This window comes from Terrapene carolina, unplaced genomic scaffold (assembly GCF_002925995.2).
Source record: "Terrapene carolina triunguis isolate 2854851 unplaced genomic scaffold, T_m_triunguis-2.0 Scaffold552, whole genome shotgun sequence".
Taxonomy (NCBI): domain Eukaryota; kingdom Metazoa; phylum Chordata; order Testudines; family Emydidae; genus Terrapene; species Terrapene triunguis.
In genome coordinates this window covers 27,636-50,611 of record NW_020664903.1, presented here as the reverse complement: position 1 = coordinate 50,611, position 22,976 = coordinate 27,636, and positions in this window count along the sequence as shown.

The window sequence follows — 22,976 nt, the reverse complement described above, 5'->3', positions numbered from 1 at the left end:
CCGCAAGGCCCCCCCAGCACCACCCCTGCCTGTGTCTGCTTTTTAAATTATAAAATTACTTTTTTTTTTTTGCCGATCTCCATGTTCTGATTGGTCTGCGGTTTAATGCGCCTCTTCAGCTGCTGAACAATCAAGCCCTCTCGTGTTGTCTCAGTCCCACCTTTTTAGTCTCGACAACAAACCGGCACACAAAATAGACAGTCCCCAGACTCCAATTTCCTTAAAGTGATGCTGATCCAAATAAATATTTTGTTCAGGAACAATGCTCGCTAACATTATCCCTTGACAATACTTTTTGCAGTAAATACACGACATTGCAACGGAAAGGAGTGTGTAATTTTCTAAAATACTAGATTTAAATGATATATTTCATAGCAGGTGCTCTGTTTCGTGCATGTACTCGCGACCCCCACCTAATAACCTCGTGACTCCCTGAGGAGTTGCGATCCCCAGTTTGAGAATCCCTGCTCCAGGGGGAAGGCATCTTAGGGTAGATAAGCTGCCGCTGGCTGTGCAAACCCAGCTTGGTCCATTGGCAAGTTCAATGGGCATTTTGAACTGAGCTCAGGAGAGAGCACGTCTTCCCACCTGTTCTCTGTTTACCTTCCTCAATGGAATCCACCCTGCCAACTTCCTCCCTGCACAGCCCAGATAAGGAGAAGTCACAAAGGTTCTGATTTTCTTCGGGCAGCCGTGAACCAGGAACCGTCGCCCGGGGGCCTTGTTAGTCGCCCTGAGCATTTGAACAGAGGGTAGCTCTGCTCATGAGCTTCGGCCCTCCCAGGCATAAGGGGGCAATGTGACTTGCCCAAGGCCACACAGCATGTCAGTGGCAGAGTCATGGCCAGGCTCGAACCACTACTAGACCATCCTCCCTTCTCAGAGCTGGGACCGGAACCCCGGAGTCCTGACTCCCAGTCTCTTACTGCTACTATTATGCCAGACTCCCTTGCAATTACTTATCTTTTAACCCCTTCAGTGCTGAATGACCTGAGCAAGGTAGCTGACATAACTGGTGCGTCTTGCTGCTCCATCCGTCTAAAAGCAGATTCAGTGGGCGTCCTGGCAGAGACACCCCCCACCACCACCAGGGGGAAGGGATCTGACAGCTCGAATCAATCCTGCCATGCCTTAGGGTCATGTCATTGTGCAGGCCAGATTGGAGCAAGCAGCCCAGCTGGAAAGAGTGCCTGATACAATCCATCCATTTCGGGCCCCTCCCACCAATAGACTGTGATTATCAACAGAAATCCCAGCGGGCTCGATAGGTCGCTGGGAGGCTGCAGGTCATGGTTAAACAGCTCTCGGCCCTAAATCCTTTAACTGCTCTCTGGTTAATTATTCTGGCCCCTGTAAAGGGCTCCTGCTATTTCCGCCTGGAGGTAGGCGAGGAAAGGCTGGGATATCTGTCACAGTTAGACAGTGGGGATTAAATATAGGGTGGGCCAAAGATCCCCTCCTGCAAAATACAGCATGCCACGCCCCATACCCCCTCCTGCAAAATGCAGCATGCCACGCCCCATACCCCCTCCTGCAAAATACAGCATGCCACGCCCCATACCCCCTCCTGCAAAATACAGCATGCTGCCCCCCATACCCCTCCCCTCCTGCAAAATACAGCATGCTGCGCCCCATACCCCTCCCCTCCTGCAAAATATAGCATGCCACGCCCCATACCCCCCCGCTGCAAAATACAGCATGCTGCGCCCCATACCCCTCCCCTCCTACTAAATGCAACATGCTGCACCCCATACCCCCTCCCCACTGCTCTCCGGGGAATCACCTCGGTACATAATGGAACAGCCTTTCATTGCGGTTCCCAAGAACAGTGCTGGGGAGTATTGAGTTGTGGGAAGAGGCTTGTTTATTAGCTCTGAACATGTGAAGCTTGTTGCACGCCGGGTGCTGGATGGCTGCCCCCTCACCTGTCCATGCAGGCAAGAACGGGGATCAGGCCGTCTCCAGACTGAGTCGTCGCTATCGTCTCCCTTCCCGCTTCCATGGCACCACTCCCACCCGCTCTGTTACTGGGGTGCTGCGGGTCGGGGCCGAGCAGGGGGCCTAGGATGCAGGGGCTGCAGAGGTCTCACACATGCCCTGCAGCCTCCTCCTTGTAAGTGCAAAGCCGCAGCCAGGAACCAAGCCCTGGCTCCAGTGAAGCCACTGGAAATGCTTCTTTTGACATCAGCAGAAGCTGGTCTGGGCCCAGTGGAAGGATAGCAATGCATGGAGCAAATGGCAGGGAGATATGGGTGTGCCATGACCCCACCCCCAATCCAACTGCTCCCTTCCCCCCGCGCCCCGAACCTAGGGACATTGGACTTCACTCGCGGGATCTGAGTGTTGCAGCTTGGGCCCATCTCTGTGAACATTGGTCCCTCCCTGACAAGTTTACAAGATAAAGGGTGGGAGGGGAAACTGAGGCACGGAGCAGAGAAGTGACTTTCCCAAAGTCACCCAGCAGGCCCATGGCAGAGCAGGGAATAGAATCCGAGTCACCTGAGTCCCAGGCCAGTGCATTTTCTATTGGATGCTTCCATTTCCTAATCTAAATGTGGCCATTTGGGGTAGCCGTACAGGCCCCCTGGGTTGCAAAACTTGGGTGCTCCTGGCCCAGCCTCTCCAGCCCACTCTACTGCTCCCCTTTATCCCTGGTTCGTATGCCTCAGTCCCAGCAGATCACGGAACAGTGATGCTCAATGGGGAAGGCTCAGCAGAAGAGTCTGTGACAAGAGACGTCGCCTGATGTGTTCTCTCTGAGCTGGGTTACGGGCACGCTATCCAGAAGGGGCAGCGGCATTTGTTACAACTGAGAGGTGCAGAGACGATGATACATCCAGGGTTGTATTTACCTGGAGATCAAATCCCGGCCTGCCTAATGATCTCAGCCACTCCATTCTATCCTGCACCTTCTTATGTATACCTGCCTCGCACAGGGAGAGAATCCCATGGGCTCCCAAAGCCTATGGCTCACGCCCTGGAGGAGAAAATGGTGTTGAAGAAGACAGGACTCCTGAGTTCTATGCTTATAACATTTGCAGAGGACACCACACTGGGAGGGGTTGCAAGCACTTTAGAAGCCAGGATTAGAATTCAACTTCCGCCTTAACAAATCAGAGAATTGGTCTGAAATCGACATGGTGAAATTCAATAAAGAGAAGTGCAAAGTACTTCATTGGGAAGGAAACATCAAATGCACAGCTACAGGATGGGGACTAAGCGGCTGGGCTGAAAAGGATCTGGGGGCGATAGTGGATCACAAAGCCAATGAGAGTCAATTGAGTGTAATGCACTTATGAAAAAGGCTCGGCTAGAGAACTGTGTCCAGTTCGGGGCGCCACACTTTGGGAAAGATGTGGACAAATTGGAGAGAGTCCAGAGGAGAGCAACAAAAATGCTAAAAGGTTGAGAAAACCTGACAGATGAGGAAAGGTTACAAACCCTGGACATGTTTAGTCCTGAGAGCAGAAGACTGGGGGGAGCCTGGTAACAGTCTTCAGATATGTTAAGGGCTGTTATAAAGAGATTGGGGATCAGTTGTTCTCCTTGTCCATTGAAGGTAAGATAAGAAGTAATGGGCTTCAGCTGCAGCAAGGGAGATTTAGGTTAGATATTAGGAAAAAGTGTCAAACCATCAGGATAGCTAAGCTCTGGAACAGGCTTCCAAGGGAGGTTGTGGAATCCCCGTCATTGGTGGTTTTTGAACAAACACCTGTCAGGGCTGGTCCAGGTTGACTTGGCCCTGCCTCAGCGCATGGGGCTGGACTAGATGACCTCTCAAGATCCCTTCCAGCCCTACATTTCTGGGATTTCTATTATTCTATTCCTGACTCACTGTGTGATCTTGGGCAGGATGTGCTCCCCTCTCTCTGCCTCGGTTTCCCCATTTGGAAAGTGGCCTTAATCATGATGATGACTCACCCCCTTATTAATGAGTATAAAACACTCCGATGTGATGAAGGAGATAGAGGGGTTCAAAACAGTAGTATTAGGAATAAGCAGCTGTTTATCGTGTATTTGAACTGTAGATCAAAGCCTTGGCACAGCTTGGAAAATCAAGGCCCACTCAGATCTGACTTGTGGTTCTACAGAACCATCCATCTCGTGGATCCCTGCCTCTGCCCAGCAGTAGCATTAGCAGAGGTGACTCACAGGCCCGCAGGGAGCAGCTCTGTTGAGTAATGTGATGACACGTCCACACAGTCGCCTTCTCTGGCCCATTCGAATGGAGGCCAGTCCAAATGAGGGACGGGGTCCCTGTCCAGACACAAGCCCCACAAGTTTGGGACTTCCCAAGGACCAGGGGGGTGGGTGGATGCTGGGCTCTGGCTCTAGGAGTCAGCCAGCTTCCCTTCCTGGGCTCTCCACATCTGGGGGCTGTTCCGTTCTTTAGCACATCTGCCCAGCATGCTCATTTCCCCTCCTTCCCCCTGGCCTCATCAGCACAGGCAGCGGGCAGCACCCTGCTCTCTCTGTCACCCTCCGCATTGCGATGTGGGATTTGTTCACTTTGGGTGCAGTTTTTAAACCATATAAGTGGGGCTGGGGAGCAGAGGGGCCCACACAGCCCCCATGCGGGCCCCTGCCCAGAAGAGCTGTGCCAGTGCCCAGAGCACTGTTTGGGAGGTCTCCCCTGTTCTCTGCACGGCAGAGCGCTGAGGGTGTGCCCACCGCCATCTAGGAGATGAAAGGCGGATGTGTCTGATGCATAAAGCTGCCGGCCTCCTATCTATGGGTTCCACTAGCCCCCACATTCCTTCTCACCCCAATAGGTGCCTTTCTGGCTGGCGTGGCCCAACCTGCTGGGCTGCTCGGGCGAGAGGTATTTACCTCCCCATTATCCATGACTCACGTGGGACTCTACCGTCCGCTTCCTCGCTGGGCAGCTTCAAAGGGAATGGTTAAGAGGAGACAGGACACTGCAAAATCGGATGGAAAGGTGGGCGCGGAAAGTGCTGTGAGCCAGGGACAGCAGGGTGCAGGCTGGATCTCTGTCTGCAGCTGTCTAGGAAACAAGAATCTTAGGGCCCGGCGCACCACTGTTACAGCAGAACTGGAGACATGCTAACAACGTCAGATGTGTCCCTCAGACGGAGCATAAACAGCAGCAGCGGGGACCCAGGGCAACCACGCAGGTCTTGTGCGTAAGGTGCTGGCAGGCAGGAGATCGGGGTCCAGTTCCTGCCTCGGCCAGTCTCCCCACGTGACCTTGAGTGAGCTGCTTCGGCCTGGGCTACACCTCAAACGTAGGTCGGCCTAGCTAAGTCACTCAGGGCTGGGAAACATTTTGCCCCCTGTACGTCGACCTAACTCTCGCGCTAGGCACAGCGAGGCTGACAGACGGATTCTTCCGTCCATCCAGCTACCGCCCCTCATAGAGGTGGGTTTACTACAGTGATGGAGAAACCGCCTCCTGAGTTGGATTTTCAGATGCGCTGGGGTTCTTGGGCCCAGATCCTCAAAGGTATTTGGCCTAACTCCCATTGCTGTGCCTTGATCCTTCGAAAATCAAGGCCATTCGCCTTCTGCACCTCTGCTTGCCCATTGGCAACATGGAGGGAATAATAGTTCCCTTCCTCCCAGGGGCTTGTGATGCTAAATTCCTTAACCTTTGTGCCATGCTCAGATACTAGTGAGAAGGATTATGAGCTCTTTGGATCAGTCACTGTCTCTCAGCGCCTGGATCAATGGGTCTCGGACCTCATCTGAGGCCTCTGGATGCTATAGGAACACAAAAAAATAAGATGAGCTGTATAGTGATCAAGATAGATAGCTTCCAATGTCACTGGTGTACCTGGGGCACACATACAGTGACTAGTCTGAATCACTGATTAAGGTCCTGCTATTTTAAAAAAAAAGATCAATGTATTTTGTTTGCCTCAAGCTCACGGGGAAAGATTAATGGCGTGTAAGGCCAGATGGGACCACTGTATCATCTCCTCTGACCTCCTCCATAACACGGTCCAGAGAGCTGCCCTGAACTAGGGGGACTGGCTGGGCTTTAGCTATCCACACACCAGCATGGATAGCAGCAGTGCAAACCCCACCCATCCCATCTCACTGTTCTGCCTCAACCCCTGCCGGCCGGGGGTGATCAGGGACTCAAGGGATCTCAGCCTGTTCATTCCTGGCCCCTCCAGGTGTCTCAAAGAGTTCAGGGCCAGATGTTCAAGGTCTCTCTGCATCCACAGTCAGAGCCAGATTTCTCAAAGAGCTGAGCACCCAATGTGTCCCTGAGTACGCTTTGTCTCGGCACTTTTGGGGTGTGGACAGCTGTTCCCAATGGAGCAGGGCTGAGAACCCCCCAAACTCGCTACATTGAATGTCCCTCAGATGGCCATTCTCAGTTCTGATCCAGCTGGATTATTTTTTAAAAGAACCAGTGTCTGTTTTCAGATTTGTGGCTCTCTGTGAAACTTCCCCAAACCACTCTCTACCATTCTGCATCCGCTACATGAAAAAGGTATGGGGACTGCGGCATTTTTGTTTTTTAAGTCATAAAAGCTTTGGAAGCAGGTCCCAGCCCAGAGTGAACGCTCTGCAGCCAAGTTATATAAATCCCTGAATGACGAGTTTCACAAGGCAGATGCTAACACGCCCTTAACCATCGCCAGGCAAGCCAGCTGCTGTAATAATACAGGTAGTAACAATAAAAGGAGCATCTGTAGGTGCTTAATTATCATACACCTGTAGCTATTCATTCGTGCTTCTGCTCTTCCACCTGAGTTGGGCGCTTCGGCGGGCTGGGCTGTGTTCCTGTACAGTCCCCCTTTCAGAAGGGAAGGGTCAGCTTGTAGCTTGTAGCTTAGGGCTAAGGGTCAGGCTGACCTTGCGGTCAGGCGAGAGGAAGGCTGGCCAGGGGTTAGGGTGCTGGGAAGATGCAGGTTTGAGTCCCTGTTCTGCCGCAGATTTCCTGGCAAATCACTTTGTTTCTCTGTCCCAGTGTAAAATGGGATAATAGCACTGCCCTAACTCCGGGGGGTGCTGTGCAGACAAACACACTCAAGGTTACTCAGTAATGGGGGCGTAATCTAGGCTACAGGGCATAGGATAGGGGGCTGGGGCTCCTGGGTTCTATTCCACTGACTTGTTCTGTGAGCTTGGGTAAGTCAGGTCCCAGCTCTGTGCCTCAGTTTCCCCACCTGTGAAATGGGGCTCCCTGATACCTAACGCACAAGGCAGCAGTGGATGTCTCTGAAGTGCTTTGAGATACTGTGTGCAGATATGGTCGCCCCATCTCAAAAAAGACATATTGAAATTGGAAAAGGTTCAGAAAAGGGCAACAAAAATGATTAGGGGTATGGAACGGCTTCCGTATGAGGAGACATTAATAAGACTGGGACTTTTCAACTTGGAAAAGAGACGGCTAAGGGGAGATATGATTGAGGTCTACAAAATCATGACTGGTGTAGAGAAAGTAGATAAAGAAGTGTTGTTTACTACTTCTCAGAACACAAGAATCACAAAATGAAATTAATAGTCTGCAAGTTTAAAACAAAAGGAAGTATTTCTTCACACAACACACAGTCAACCTGTGGAACTCCTTGCCAGAAGATGTTGTGAAAGCCAAGACCATAACAAGGTTCAAAAAAGAACTAGATAAGTTCCTGGAGGATAGGTCCATCAATGGCTATTAGCCAGGATGGGCAGGAATGGTGTCCCTAGCCTCTGTTTGCCAGAAGCTGGGAATGAGCGACAGGGGATGGATCACTTGATGATTCCCCGTTCTGTTCATTCCCTCAGGGGCACCTGGCACTGGCCACTGTCGGAAGACAGGATACTGGTCTAGATGGATCTTTGGTCTGACCCAGTAGGGCCATTCTTATGTTCTTATGTGATCCCCAAAGGGAGACTGTGCAGGGCAGCACTCTGTCAGACCAGAGCTGGGTCCTGCACTTCAGGCAATGACTTAGGACAGCAGCTCGGTCCAAATGAGCAGCTGTAGTGTCACCCCCTGCTTTAAGGTGTGACAAGCACCAATCTGCACGTCAAGGCAATGTAGCTTGTCTCGACATGTGAATTTGGATCCCCCCCGCCCCAGAATCAAGCAGGGGCTGGACTAACTCCCTCGCCACCCAGGAGCACCCGTGGGTGAGTGCTAGGTGGCCTCAGACTTGGCTGCCCCACTGCTTTGTGCTTGGAGCCATTGGGGGGCCTCCTCCCAGACCTGTGTCCACGACGGGTGCTGGCACTGAGAAGGTGAAGTGCTTTCCCTGGGATGAATCTGCCTCCAGCTCAGGCACTGAGCCTGCCAAGGAACGATAACCCGCTGCCCCATTGTGCACTGCTACCCTGTTTCCCCGAAAATAAGACAGTGTCTTATATTAATTTTTGCTCCCAAAGATGCGCTAGGTCTTATTTTCAGGGGAGGTCTTATTTTTCCTGGAGCTTCGGGGCCTTATATTCCGGGGTGGCCTTATTATCGGGGAGGTCTTATTTTCGGGGGGATGCCTTATATTACAGCGAGAGGCAAAACTGGAAGTAGGTCTTATTTTCGGGGGATGTCTTACTTTCGGGGAAACAGGGTAGGTGGTGTATACCCACACGTATTGGTGGAGTTGAGAGTCTCCCCTTTTCTCCGGAGTCCTTGCCTCAGCACCCTCTAGTGTTCCCAAGTATGTACTGCACCTGCTCACCCCGTCGTGGTTCCCTCATGGCTCTGGGAAAAGGCATCTCGCCACGGGGCTGCTGTGGAAACATCCCTCTCTGAGCCCGCGAGAGCTGTCAGCGCATCCTTCTCATGAGATGCCAAGAGTCACAGCCTCAGCTGGCGTAAATTAGCATCGCCCCATTGACTTCAATGGAGTTCCACCAATTTACACCAGTTGAGAGTCTGGCCCAGACCCTCCAGAGATGCAAACTCAGGCAGAGAGATAGATGTGAGGGTCGAATCGAAATGCCCAGAGCCAAACCCCACGCCCCCAGTGAGTTGGAGCCCAAACCAGAAGGAGGCTATTGGCCAGGTCTAACTGCGAGGAGCCCAGAAGACGATCTTGCCAGATTTGCACCCTTTCAGGGCCAAAGTTAGAGCAGCCGGCAAGACCTCGGTGCTGTCAGCCCTGATTCAGGTCTGGAGCAGAAAACGCGGCCCACCTCTGCTTCTGATCAAGGAGCCACCTACACAGCTGGGGCCAAGCGCTGGGGCGATCAGAGGGGAAAGGATCCCAAAGCCAGCCCCGCCCTGTGAAACCCACGCTCTGTGCTGTGTTGTGAAAGCAGCTGGTTATCAGCGCGGGAGGGTGTCGGTGCACAGCTTCCAGGAAAGGAAGGAAGTATTGGGTCACCGCTCCGCTACCACCCTTTTCCAGCAAACAAACAAGGCTGATAATGAGGCCGCTGGTATGCGCTGCAGAGGAATGTGTGTTAATAGGGAAACTATGTGACCCAGCAGCATGTGCTCCTGAAACTTTGTATTTACTCACACTTCCTCTCTGGACTCACCAATGCTGAAGCAAAGGTAAACATGGTGCAAGCCAACGAGCGGTTGGATCTGCTCGGCAGGGCCCGAAGATAGCACTTCGATCATATGCCCCAGGGAGCCTCTTGACAGGCATGGATGCTACATTGGGCCTAATTCGCTTCTTACTCACCCTGGTGCAAATCCGGAGTAACCCCGTTTGGCCTAATTCCCTTCTCACTCACCCACTGGCAATCAAGAGTAACTCCGTGGGGTCTGAGGCCCCTCTCGCTCAGCCCAGAGTCAATCGGGACGAATGTCGTTGAAATCAACAGCGTTAGGGCTGTGTGAGAGGAGAATCGGGGTAGCTTTAAGATGCATCCCAAGTCCAGAGCATAGATGTGAGGTGCTGGTATAAACCATGACTTGTAATGGAGCAAGTAGGGGGCATTCAGTGCCTCTGAGTCCCTGCTGAGAACAGCGGGAGCTGCTGAATGCTGGGCCCTTTCGAAACTCATCAGACATCACAACTAATGAGGACAAGGACCAGGTATCATCCTCTCGAGGGCAGAGGGTTGCAAGAGGAGGCTTTGCAAACCCTAACAGCAAACAGGAAGCGGGCCAGGGATGGAAGGAGCTAGGTGTGTGGAGACTGCTATAGAAGTGAGTCAGCAAGGACAATGAATAGGTGGTGTTTTTTTTTTAATGTTTGCCTAGTGCCAGCAGTGCTCCAGGCCAGGCAGGGTATGTCTGAGCTGGGGAGGAGGGAGTGTGATTCCCAGCTGCAGGAGAAATACCCTTGCTAGCTTGATGCAAACTAGCTGCGCGAGCAGCAGGAGGGTGAGTATGTACCAGTGGTCTCGGATGAGCGCGAGCTCAGGGCAGCTTGTCCCGCGCTCTGCCGCGGCTGCCTTCTAGTTTTTGCACGCAAGCGCCATCCAGAACAGCGACGTCTCCTCGAGCTGGGAATCGCGCCCTCAGCTTGCAGTGTCGCCCTTCCCTTGAGATAGCTACAAAAGTCCCTCTGACCCTCACGCAGCCCTATGCCAAGGTCTTCGCCGCAGATCAGCTGTGGGCCAAGTCCTGCCTGTTTTCCCTTGGTCCACAAATTCAGGTGTTCTGCCTGAATAAGGATTTGGGGACTTGACCATTTATAAAGCAAGATGGGCCCAAAGGGTGAACTCCTGGGGCCTGAGTCTAGCGTTAATTGTACAGCACCGCAACTCTGCTAAGTTCTTGATTTACACTGGGAGAGGAGACCCAAGCCCAATGGTGTTACTCCTGATTTACACCAGGGTAAGAGGAGAACCAGGCCCCCAGTCTGAAGTTCTAGGGTGTTCAGTTCCCGCTCATCCCAGAAAATAATCTGGTTGCTGGAGGAAGGATTAAAAGAGCTAAATTTGCATAGCTTAGTGAAATGACAGTGGAGAGGGGGGAGCATGGTAACTATGTGAAGGGTGTGGACAGGTAGGACATAGGATGGAGAAGGCTCATCCGCCTCTATAGCCTGCAGCTATAACTGGCAGTCAGGGGAGGAAAGGCTGAAGACCAGGAGGTCTCTGAGGCTGTGAAGCGGCATCTCCGGAGGGAGACGGTGGAAGCCCTGTGGTTTGGTTTTCAGGAGTAGGGCAGATTCCCCCAAGCCTGTGAGGCAGCAGCACCAATTTACCCCAGGTGAGAATCTATCCCTTGTCTCCCTACGGTAAGAGGCAATCCTGCATGGGCAGGGAGCTGAGACGATCCGGTGGGTCTCATCCATCTCTAGCTTCTGTGACTAATGATGTGATTCTATGACTTGGGAACAAACTGAGGATTCATCTTTGATCTTGTTAGTCCTGCTTGACCATCTGCCTTGCGTGTGCGATGGACTCCCTCATCGCGCCACACCACTGAGGGCCAGCCAAATGAACAAATCCAGGGGAGAAGGCCGCGTTGTGGCGGGATCGCTTCCCTTTACGAAGCGTCCCCTCAGAGATCAAATCTCCCCACTCTCGAAGCGAGCCGGTGGGATGCAGACAGCTCTGGAGCATGCGCTGCCAGGCGGGCGCAGCTAGGGGAACGTGTCAGCGCTGAACAGCCGCCCAGAAGAGGAAGCTCCAGCTGACGTCAATCCAGCCAGGTCTCCTCAGGTTGCACTGGTGCAGGTTTTTTTCTGAGACAGTAATTTGGACTCAAGAGTCTGCAGCTTCCAGCGTGGTGGGGGGTGGCCAAGGCGATGTAAGAGGGAACTAAGAAAGACCAGGCAGAGTCGGAAGGCTGTTCTGGAGAAGAAAGAGAAGCTGGTGTTAAGGCACTCAACCCATCACTGGTCTTTATTATTTGTGTTACCGTGGTACTTAGGAGCTCCAGTCCTCGCCCAGGACCCCACGGCTAGTCAAACACAGAACAAAAATTCCCCGCCCCTTTGCCTGACTTCTTTATTCAATGTGTATGCACTTTGGGGCAGGGCGTGTCTCTTACGAGGCCTGTGTGTAGCATCCAGCATGGTGAGCCCCTGACCTCAGGTGAGGCCCCTAGGAGTTAGTGCAATACCAATGGCAATGTCCTGATGACGAGGTCTCTCAGGCCCTGTGGGCCAGAGGCCTGGTTGCAAGACCGCTAAGGGGCGTGGTGTAGGCAGATCTTAGCCACACCCTCATAACCAAGTCAGGACCCTGCACGGCCCGTGGCTTTAGCCCAGTCACTAAGCCATGGCTAAGCTGGGTCCCATCGACACTGCAAGTTGTAACTGCGGGTTTGGAGTAGGACAGGCAGAGCTGATGATCCACGTGGACTGCACACAGGTGATGGCGAGGGTGAAAGGATGCAACGTGGTATTCCACTGGCCTGGGCCCACATCTTGGTGCCCCATGGACAAACCCACCGGGGAAGGCTCTGGGGGCAGTAATCTCCATGAGGAACTGGTCAAGATCCCCACACATCTTCCTAATGGGGTTTTCACATGGCTCGTCATCCCCGTCTTGTGTCCTGATGTGCCACTTCCCGATGCTGCCATGATATTTTGTTCCCTGATGTTGCCCCGATATGCCCCCCCCTCATGTTCTCCTGAGATGCCCCTTCCCATCTCCTCCATCTCCTCATCCCAGCTTTTGTGCTGACACGAACTGGGCCACACTTCATACTGCCGCACCTTGCACAACCTCCTGCCATGCGTCAGCCCCATCCTGTCCCCGCATGCACTTTACCGGCACTGTCCCCAGGTGCCCCTCCCTGATGTTGCCCAGATGGGCTTCCTCATGGGGAGGCTGATTCTTCCCCCTTGTGGCCACATGTGAACCCCACCCAGACTTCTTCGGGGAAGGAAGAGGCCAGCCTCCCTAGGGACATGAAACCAATCTATGAGACAGAGAAACCCGTCCTCTTCCCTGCCCCAGAAAGACTTTTAAGAAAGAATTATCCCTGGGGAGCAGGTTGTCCTAGTGGTCAGGGCAGTGGCCTAGGAATCAGCGTGGGCGCTATTCCTGGCTCTGCCACTGACTTGCTGTGTGCCCTTGGGCAAGTCACCTGACCCTTTCTCCCCTTGCACACTTGTCTGTCTTGTCTAGTTAAGTTTGTAAGCGTTTAGGGGCAGGGCTTGTCTCTTGCCATGTGTCTGTACAGCACCTAGCACAATGGGGCCCTGGTCTGAGTGGATCATCGTAACATGGCATGTTATATACTTAGCAGATAAAACCCAGCATTGCCTCCTGCTGGGCCCACTTGCTGTCAAGACACAGCTGGCAGGGAGAGGAGACATACAGCTGGTATCAGCTTGCAGTCTGGTTACGGTAGGGTGTGTGTGAGGGATAGAGGGAGACAAGTCGGGAATGGAATTTCTTTATCAGTATCGCTCTGAGGCTTTCATATCACGAGAGACTTAGCCGGGATTGTGGAAACTGCTTCCTCTTGAGTCGTGATCCCCCAGTCAGTGCTGTCACGTCCAGGGAAGTTCGCCTCCACCACCCTCATCACTGGGTGGGAACAACCAAGGTAGAGAGGCATCTCCAAGGACAGGTGCACTGGCAGAGGTGGTGGCAGGACCGGAGTGTTCAGGCTGCAAGGGGTCAGGACCGAGGGGCACCGGCAGAGCTCTGTGGGGCCCTGGGACTGGAATAAGGGTCAGGACTGAGCTGCATGAGCAGAGCTGAGTGAGAAATCCAGCACAAGGGCTCTTTCTTTATAAACAGGGAAATTCAGCTCCCCCCGCCGCCCTGCACTCAAATACAAAAGCAGCCCCGACTCCAATGGCTCTGGCAATGCAGCCAGGCAGGGAAATAGTTTGGGAAGCTCCTGGAACGCCGTGATTAGCAAAGCACGTCTGCGTCTCCTCCTTGGAAGCTGGTGTCCGTCCGGCAGCAGAACTCCCAGCTCCCCACCGCCTACGTGTGCGAAGCGGCAGGGGTCTGGGCGACACGCAGCGCACCGCGAGGCACAGACAGTCACACTGCGGCTGCTGAGCTGGAGTCGCGGAGCCCCCGCCAAGGACACAAAGACCCGCTCCTCAGCAAAGCGTGATGGGCTGCAGCAGGAGGAACAACCAGCGCGCCGGCTGGACACTGGATTTCCAAGGGTTTGGGTCTGTGCTAGCGGCAGGCAATGAAAGGGAGGCAGAGCAAACACTGTGACCTGATTGGGCACCAGGGAGTGAGAGAAATAGCCCTATCCAAATGCAAACATGCAGCTGCTCCTGGTCTCAGGCCAGTTCCCAGTGGATGAGCGGCTGTCCAAGGCCTACATGTAACGAGTCTGGCAATTCTCAACCCTGATACTAGCGGCCAGGTGTCCACATCCCAAATCCACCCCCACGACTGGTACGAGTTGACCCTCTTGTTGGCAGCCTGGCAGCAGAGAGGCCAAAGGTTCAAGGGGTCATTGAGACTGGACTCGGCTCTAAACGTAAAGAGGAGGCATAGTCCAACGGAGGTGTATTCATAGGCAGGGAACTGTAGGGGGAACTTGCCCAGCCTCTGCCCATGATGTCCCTGCTCTGGGGATGACGTGGGGACCCCAGTCTCCAGCAGTGTCAATCTGTCACCTTTCACCAGCACTAAACATTCAACAGCAAACTCCCCATCAGGGAAGAGGCCAGCACAGTACACTGCAGCTCCAGAACCACGTCAGAGACCCAGATGTTCCTGCAAAGGGGGCAGAGTTGATGTCTCCCCCGCAGGCCATGTGAAAGGCGGGGCAGTTATCCAAATCTGCTTACTGGCTTTGATCTAATAATGGTAATGATGAACGAATGGGCCAGCTGCTGGTCTCGCTTACAGCCGGGCAACCCTTGAGTGACTTTAGGTCCCGGAGTATCCAAGTGCTTCGCAGGAGTTACAGGGGCTCAGAGACCAGGGTGATGGGCAGAGTATTACAAACTAGAATAGAATCTGGACCGATATTTGTAAATCTTAATAGTGAGGCCAGATCCTCAGCTAGTGTAACGCAGCGCTGCTGCCTGGACTTCAGCGGAGGGTCGGGCCCGTTGTTTTGCACAGCTATGGACTCTTTCATGCAGGGATCTCAAAGCACTTTGGCCAAAATCCTGGGCCTTTACTGACAGTCAAGATTCACCCTTCCAACATCTTGCCTGCATAGATACAACCATGGCTCCAAAGGCCAACCCAACAGATGCCCATTCCCATTCCCTTGTTCCTAGCTGGGTCGTTCTAGCAACAGGCCTGCTCTAAACAAGTGACCCCTCGACTGCCTGCGGTGCTGAGCCAGTTGCACAGACAATCCACCCCACCAGGTGGGTTCAGTATCATTATCCCTTTTACAGCTGGGGAAACTGAGGCACAGAGCAAGGCAGTGACTTGCCCCACGTCACACAGGGGGAGGAAGGAACAGAACCCCAGGCTTCTACATATACAGATCAGACACCCAAACGTGCCACAATCAAGCTACAAAGAGCTGGACTGAGGCAAATGTCCAGGAAGAATGTCCATGGCCAAGCAAGCCCCAGCAAGAATCAGTCACCTGATGGCCTAAAGGCTGGTGGGGGAGTCCCTGTTGTGTGGTGGAGTCAGAGCACAAGGGCCTGCCAGGATGAGATTCGAGTTTTAAATCCTGCCAGGTCCTTCTCTGTTACAAGCTTTTCCACTGAATAATTCCATGGCTTGACTCCCGTGTTGCCTGACCTGCAAACAGCCCAGAGCGAGACAGGAACAAGAGAGAGACGAAGGAAAGTGTAGGTCCCTCTACTCAGCAGGAAAGAAGAACTAATAACTGATGACATCAAGAAGGCGTAGGTGTTTAATGCCAATTTTGCTTGTCTTCACTAAAAAGATAAATTGTGACCAGATACTTAACACAATTAATATTAACAACACGGGGGAAGGAACACAAGCCAAAACAGGGAAAGAACAGGTTGAAGGATATTTGGATAAGTTAGAGGTATTCAAGTCAGCAGGGCCTGATGAAATTCATCCTAGGGTGATTAAGGAACTAGCTGAAGCAATCTTGGAACCGTTAGTGATTATCTCTGAGAACTCATGGAGGATGGGTGAGGTCCCAGAGGACTGGAGAAGAGCAAACTTAGAACCTATCTTTAAAAAGAAGAACAAAGAGGACCTGGGGAATTATAGACCAATCAGCCTACCTTTGATACCTGGAAAGATACTGGAACAAATTATTAAACACTCAATTTGTAAGCACCCGGAGGATAATAAGGTATTAAGGAATAGCCAGCATGGATCTGTCAAAAACAAATCATGCCAAACCCACCTAATTTCCTTCTTTGACAGGGTTACTGGCCTAGTGGAGGGGGGAAACAGTAGACATGCTATATCATAATTTTAGCACAGTCCCACATGATATTCTCATAAACAAATTAGGGAAATGAGGTCTAGATTAAATTACTATAAAGTGAGTGCACAACTGGTTGAAAGACCATAGTCAAAGAGTAGTTATCAATGGTGCACTGTCAAACTGGGAGCATGTATTAAGTGGGGTCCCGCAGGGGTCAGTCCTGGGTCAGGTACTGTTCATTATTTTCATTAATGATTTGGATAATGGAGTGGAGAATATGCTTCTAAAATTTGCAGGTGACACCAAGCCGGGAGGGATTGCAAGGATTTGGGAGGAGAGGATTAGAAATCAAAATGATCTTCATAAATTAGAGACTTGATCTGAAATCTACAAGATGAAATTCAAAAACGACAAATGCAAAGTACTTCACATAGGCGGGAAAAATCAAAGGCACAACTACACAATGAGGAATAACTGGCTCGGGGGTAATGCTGCTGAAAAGGATCTGGAGATTTCAGTGGATCACACATGGAATACGAGTCAACAGCGTGACACACTTGCGAAAGAGGCTAATATCATTCTGAGGGGTATTAATGGAAGTGTTGTGTATAAGACGTGGATGGTAATTGTCCCACTCAGCACTGGGGAGGCCTCAGCTGGCGTCCTCTGTCCAGGTCTGGGCGCTGCACTTTGGGACCGATGTGGACAAATTGGAGAGTCCTGAGAAGAGAAACAAAAAGGTAAAAGGTTTGGAAAACCTGACCTGTGAGGAAAAGTTAAAAACCTGGGTATGTTTAGTTCTGAGAAAAGAAAACTGAGGGGGGACATGATAACAGTCTTCAGATATGTTAAGGGCTGTTGGAAAGAGGATGGGGATCAGTCATTCTCCATGTCCACTGATGGTAGGATAGGAACTAATGGGCTTCATTTGCAGCAAGGGAGACTGAGGTTAGATTTTAGGAAAAAACTTCTATCAGGGTAGCTAAGCTCTGGACCAGGCTTCCCAGGGAGCTGTGGAACCCCCGTCATTTGAAGGTTTTGAAGAACCAGGTTGAACAAACCCCTGTCAGGACTGATCTAGGTTTACTTGGTCCTGCTTCAGTGCAGGGCCTTGGACTAGATAAGCTCTCGAGGTCCCTTCCAGGCCTGCGTTTTTATGATTATCAGCCCTGAGCTTTGCTGACGTTTCGATCTGGCCAGAGATCTGCAACGGGCTGAACGGAACCCCTGGGCCCAGCCAGCCCTGCAACATGAAGGCATGGATCAAACGCTGCAGCTCTGCCCGCTTCCCCCACCCATCACGGAATGATGCGTCCTTGAAAACCAAAGCAGCAGCAGCAGCTTTCCTGGTGCAGCAGGTGGGAGACCCCTGCAATGATGAGGATAAATACACAGAGGGGAGCATGAGCAGCTGGTGCTGGGAAGGGCTCCCCAGACGACCCCGCTCCCACCTGAGGGGAGCCCCAAGAAGAAAGCCCTCCCTCAGGGCGGCTGGAGCTTGTGCATCTGACTGCCTTGCCTCTGGTATAATGCCAGCCGCATGGGCGGGCGGTTGACACGCTCGGCCCCCTCTCCGTGGTTCCGCTGCCTGCAATGGCAGCGCGCCCGGCTTTCATATTTGGGTTTGAATCTCCTGACCTGGGCTCCATCCAGTAGCTGCTAGACACCGATCTCCAGAGCACAAGCGGCTGTTATGACAGCGCCTAGTAGCTAGGAAACCGTGCTGGGGAATAGTCTTGTTTTGGCAACGGAGAGCTCCGGCTGAGCGGGAGCCAATTGCAGCGAGGTCATCTACATATCAACCAGGGTCCCGCGGCGCCAGGACTCTCCGTTCGGGGACGGAGCTATCTGTGCAGCCAGCCTGTCCCGAGACCGCCTGTGCTAGCTTCAGCTTTCAGGGCCTAGCTCACGATTTGCAGCCTGAATCCCCAGCATGACAACCACACCTCCGCCTGCAGGGAGTCACAGCAGCCCAGGCGGGGGGAGTTCTTGGCTGTCAGAAGCTGTTTCCACAGATCATTCATCACTGGGCCCGTGCGGGCTAGAGGATGATTCCAGCGTGAGCGCTGACATGCCTGGTAGTGACTTTCCACACCGCATCGAAGTTCCTCTTTAACCCCGCCAAGCCCCTGTCCCAGCAAGTGGAGGTCACAGCCATGCCATTGGGGCACCGTGGCTGCTTCCCAGTGAACTCTGGGATTCCCGTTTCCAAAGCTCTGGACAATTAGGCACGAGTTCTCCTGCATACCGGCCAAGGCTACGTCCAGTGGGCCAGAAGGGGAGAATGTGGGCCAGGCAGGTGCTTGAAATATCACATAGCAGCAGCAGCTGTCCAGGGGCAGCTGAGCCGGCGCTCAATGTGCTTGTCTGCAACATTGATTAGCTGGCGTCAGCTTTTCCGGGAGTGATGCACTGAACTGCTTCTTCTCCAGTGCATCACACTTAGCCATGGGAGAGGGGAGAGGACTGGGGCCATGCAGGCAAATTCTGTGCCACCTCTGCGACCTAGAATCACTGGCGTACCCTGGATTCCACCAGGGAAGCAGATTCAGTTCCAAGGGGGACAAGGAGATCTCTATCCGTGGCTGAGAAAACTGGCAACGGATGTGAATCACATCTCTGGACAAGATGAGCCAATATACCTGGGCACCAATACAGGGGGAGGCCAGGACTCAACAGATATGGGCTTTAAATGACCTTCCATGCGGTTCATCCCATTTTTGAGGGTTGGTGTTTTTTTTTAACCCTTTTGTTAAAAATAAAACAGAAGAAAAATTCAAAAGGAAAAGCTGCTCAAATGGAAAAATCAAAACGTCTCCTTTAGAAACCGTCAACGTGTTTCGATTGGCCAGAGTTTGTTGCGGATGGAAACGCTTTGACGCAAAGTCACGCGATGTGTCCGTCGACCTAAAACTGCATTTTTCAGTGGAAAAAAAGGGGTGTCCGAAAAACGTCACTCTGCTCTAGTCCTGAGCCCCGGTGCAAGGCAGCCCCCTTTGCAGAAGCAGATCATGAACGAAACATGCTCTCTTCTGCCCTCAATTCTCCAGGGGCTCTCCCAAGTTGCCCAGGCTGGATGTGTCTGCTAAGGACCATGAAAAGATGAAAGAGAATTCCTGCCTGATCTCCTGACCCCTTGCCTATCCCCTACAGCAGAGAGAGGCATTTTCCCATGGTCGCAGGGGTCAGCATTCTCTCCAGCGCACATGGACAGAAGAATGCAAGGAATGTACCTGTGGAATGGGCAATTCCTTTGCTCAGCACCTGCAGAGACACATGGAGCTGTGAGAGCAAGCTCCCCTTCAACTTTCCAAAGAGCTGTGAATGGCTTGCGACATCGCTTCACTGTGGTCCCGCACTCGCAATGCCACGCGTCGCCTGGGGAAGCGCATCGGATGCCGCTGGGAGTGGTGCGAGGAGCGCCAGGAGCTGGGAGTCCGGGTGCCGCAGATCAGGTCCGACGACAACACCATCGTCACCCCGACGGCCAGGGGCTTGCTGGAGAGGACTCTGAAGGCCGCCATCCGCTCGCTGGACGTGGAAACCCTGAAGCGTAAACCGGACCAGGGTAAAGCCTTTGAGTTGACCAGCAAGTGGGACGCCAACAACCACTTCCTCGCTGGGGGAGGCTTCACCCGTTTCGCCGACTGGCGGTTCATCCACCGTGCCCGGCTCAACTGCGTCCCGCTCAACGGAGCCATCCGCCACGGGAACCGAGACAAGCGTTGCAGGAAGTGCGGCTACTCCAACGAGACCCTGCCCCATGTCCTGTGCAGCTGCAAACCCCACTCCAGAGCCTGGCAGCTGCGCCACAACGCCATCCAGAACCACCTGGTGAAAGCCATCGCGCCACACCTGGGGGAGATCGCTGTGAACTGCACCATCCCCGGTACCGACAGCCAGCTACGACCTGACGTGGTCGTCACCGACGAGGCCCAGAAAAAGATCATCCTCGTCGACGTCACAGTCTCCTTTGAGAACAGGACTCCGGCATTTCGCGAAGCCCGAGCTCGTAAGCTGGAAAAGTACGCCCCCCTGGCTGACACCCTGAGAGCGAAGGGCTATGAGGTGCAGATGGATGCCCTGATTGTCGGAGCCCTGGGCGCCTGGGACCCCTGCAACGAGCCTGTGCTGCGGACCTGCGGGATCGGTCGACGCTACGCACGTCTCATGCGACGCCTCATGGTCTCAGACGCCATCCGATGGTCCAGGGACATCTACATCGAGCACATCACCAGCCACCGACAGTACCAGGAGGCGTGAGCCAGAGTGACATCGTTCTCCCACTACGAGAAAGGGACCAAGTGACCTTCTCCATTGGATCATATGAACTGGAACCATAAACTCCCTAAACACTAAATCTCACCAAATGAGGGTTAGTCCATCCTCATCATCATATCCACTCATTATTATCCACACCCGAACACAACCACTCTATGAACTTCATACCCTCATATCTCAATGTCTGTACTTTGACCCATCAACCTTTTACCCCCAATCGGGGATATTGCAGATTATGTATTCCTCATGCCACCTGATCTTAAACCAAACTTTGCACCCTCGATAATCTGTATGTTATTCCCTGATAACCAGAAACTTCTATGCTCAAACTCTGTTCACAATTTATTTTTAACATCATCTTAATAAAATTTTTAAAAAGCCAGTTTTCTGGGTGCCGCTGTGAAAAATCTTGCATGGTTTAAGGAATCTGTTCTGGTTGAACTCCCAGGACCCGATATTCACCTAGGTGTAAACCGGTAGTGCTCCATCTCCTCCGCTGCTGCAAATAAACTCAGCTCCGTGGCCCCTGAGCTACACCAATTTACACCCACTGGGGTCAGGCCCAGCACATGTGTCCTCCTCCTGACCTTCCCTCCCACTCCGTTCCCATCTAGGCAGTCGCTCCCTACCCAGCTTCCTACACTGGGTGCAAACAGGGAAGCCAATCAGACTGCTCCCAGCAGGAAGCATTTTGCCCGGTTGCAAGTGTTTGCCTGGACTGGGCCCTTCAGTCTCAATCCTGCAGCTGGATCCATGCGAGCAGACCCTTGAGATCCCCATTGACTTCACTGGGACTCTGAGCAGGCACAAGAGTCCCCATGCAGCTCTGGTTGCGGGAGCAAGGCCTTAGATTGCACACCGTGATCTCAGCGAAGGGAATCACTCTGTGCTTCCATGGTAGCCCCGATCCAGCTAAGCATGTCACGTCAACAAGACTGCTCACATGCTTACAGTTCAGCGCATTCTTCGGTCCTGGATCAAGGCCAGAGCCCTCAGCACCTTGCAGGATCCAGCCCTAAATGATTTGCCCAAGGTCACGCTGCAAGACTGGGGCAGAGCCAGCGATGGGCCCCACAGCTAGTGACAAATGACCCGCCCACATTCTGTGCCCGGTAGGGGCTGGGGAGAAAGGGGCAGGGGTTGCATTCCCAGCCCCCCTTGACTGCAGCACATTTCCCTCCATCTCACTGGTTCCCCAGCTGTTCCCGAGACAACCCATCTGTGCCAGATTGAGGCCTCTGAAAGGCGCAGATGCCGTGAAGGGGAGAGCTCGAGGAAACATGATAGCTGTTAAAGGGGGGAGCTGAAAGCCAGGACTCCTGGGTCCCATTTCTAGCTTGGCCACTTCCTCGCTGTGTGCCTCAGTTTCCCCATCTCTAAAGTGGGGGTAATACTACCGACCTATTTTGTATGGGACTCCTGAGGCTTAATTATTGTTTGGGAAGTGCTGTGAGATGCTCAGATCAAAGGTGACAGAAGGACGCAAAATGGCACCGTTCCCTGGAGCAGGGCTTGGTATCGTTTCGGAGGAGTCCCTGTGACTTAGGAGGCCTCTCTCCCCTCGGCATCCTTGTTCCTCGTTCACCTTCCATCCGGGGGCCCTGTTAGGGGCCACCGCGCTCAAAAAGCCGACTGACGAGCAGCCCTGCTGAGACATTGTGAGAGCGCCAGCTCCGATGGTCACAGCACGCTGCCCCCAGCCACCAAGCGGCTGGACCCTAAACAGATCCTCAAAGCCTAGGGGTGCATTTTGGTTGCAGACGGAAAGCGTCCTTTCTGGTTTCAGGCTAGCGGGCGACTGAGACCGCTCAGATCCTACAGCACGGGAGCCATGCTTCCGCCAACCAGAGGGGTCATTTCCGTTCAGAGGACAGGCTAGATGTGGTTTTAGACAGCAGAGAGTCCTTGGGAAGCAGCGACTCTTTTCACGCTTACAAGAGCTCCCACCACGATTTGCAAAAGTGACGAGTGATTTCAGCTTGAGATGCTGTAAAGGGGGCCTGATCTTTAGTGTAACAAGGTGACTGGCCCCTTTAAGGGCTAGAGCCCTGGTTCCTAAGGAGGCACACCTGAGCAGGGGTGAGCTGATTCCCCTATAAAAAACAGCAGGAAGCTGCAGAAAGGGGGGATGGCAGTTGAGTTGAGTTGAGTTGGCTCGGCTCCAGCAGAGAAACCTGGGACTTGAAGTGGGAGAATACAGGCAGGGAAGGCCTGGGAGTGACCCAGTAAGAGGGTAAACAGATGGATGTGAGCACTTTATTTTGAACCGGTCTGTTAATAAAACCAGACCCTGAGGGGTGGGTGATATTGGATGCAAAGTCTGTGTGTGGAGTTATTTAAGAAGCCCTTTAAGGGGGAAACTGAGGCAAGGACTGCTTGCAGGGCCACCACTGGTCATGTGTGGGGAAGGTGGCTGGCCCTATGACAGTTAGAAAGTGATGAGCACCTGCTGTCTGGAAATCAGGCCTCTTTAAGGTATGAGGGACCCAAAGATGGAATCCCCCAGAATCCCTATGGAAAATGTTGGCTGATGATTTTACTTCACCTTGCTGTGATTTTTCCCTGATCCTGGACATGG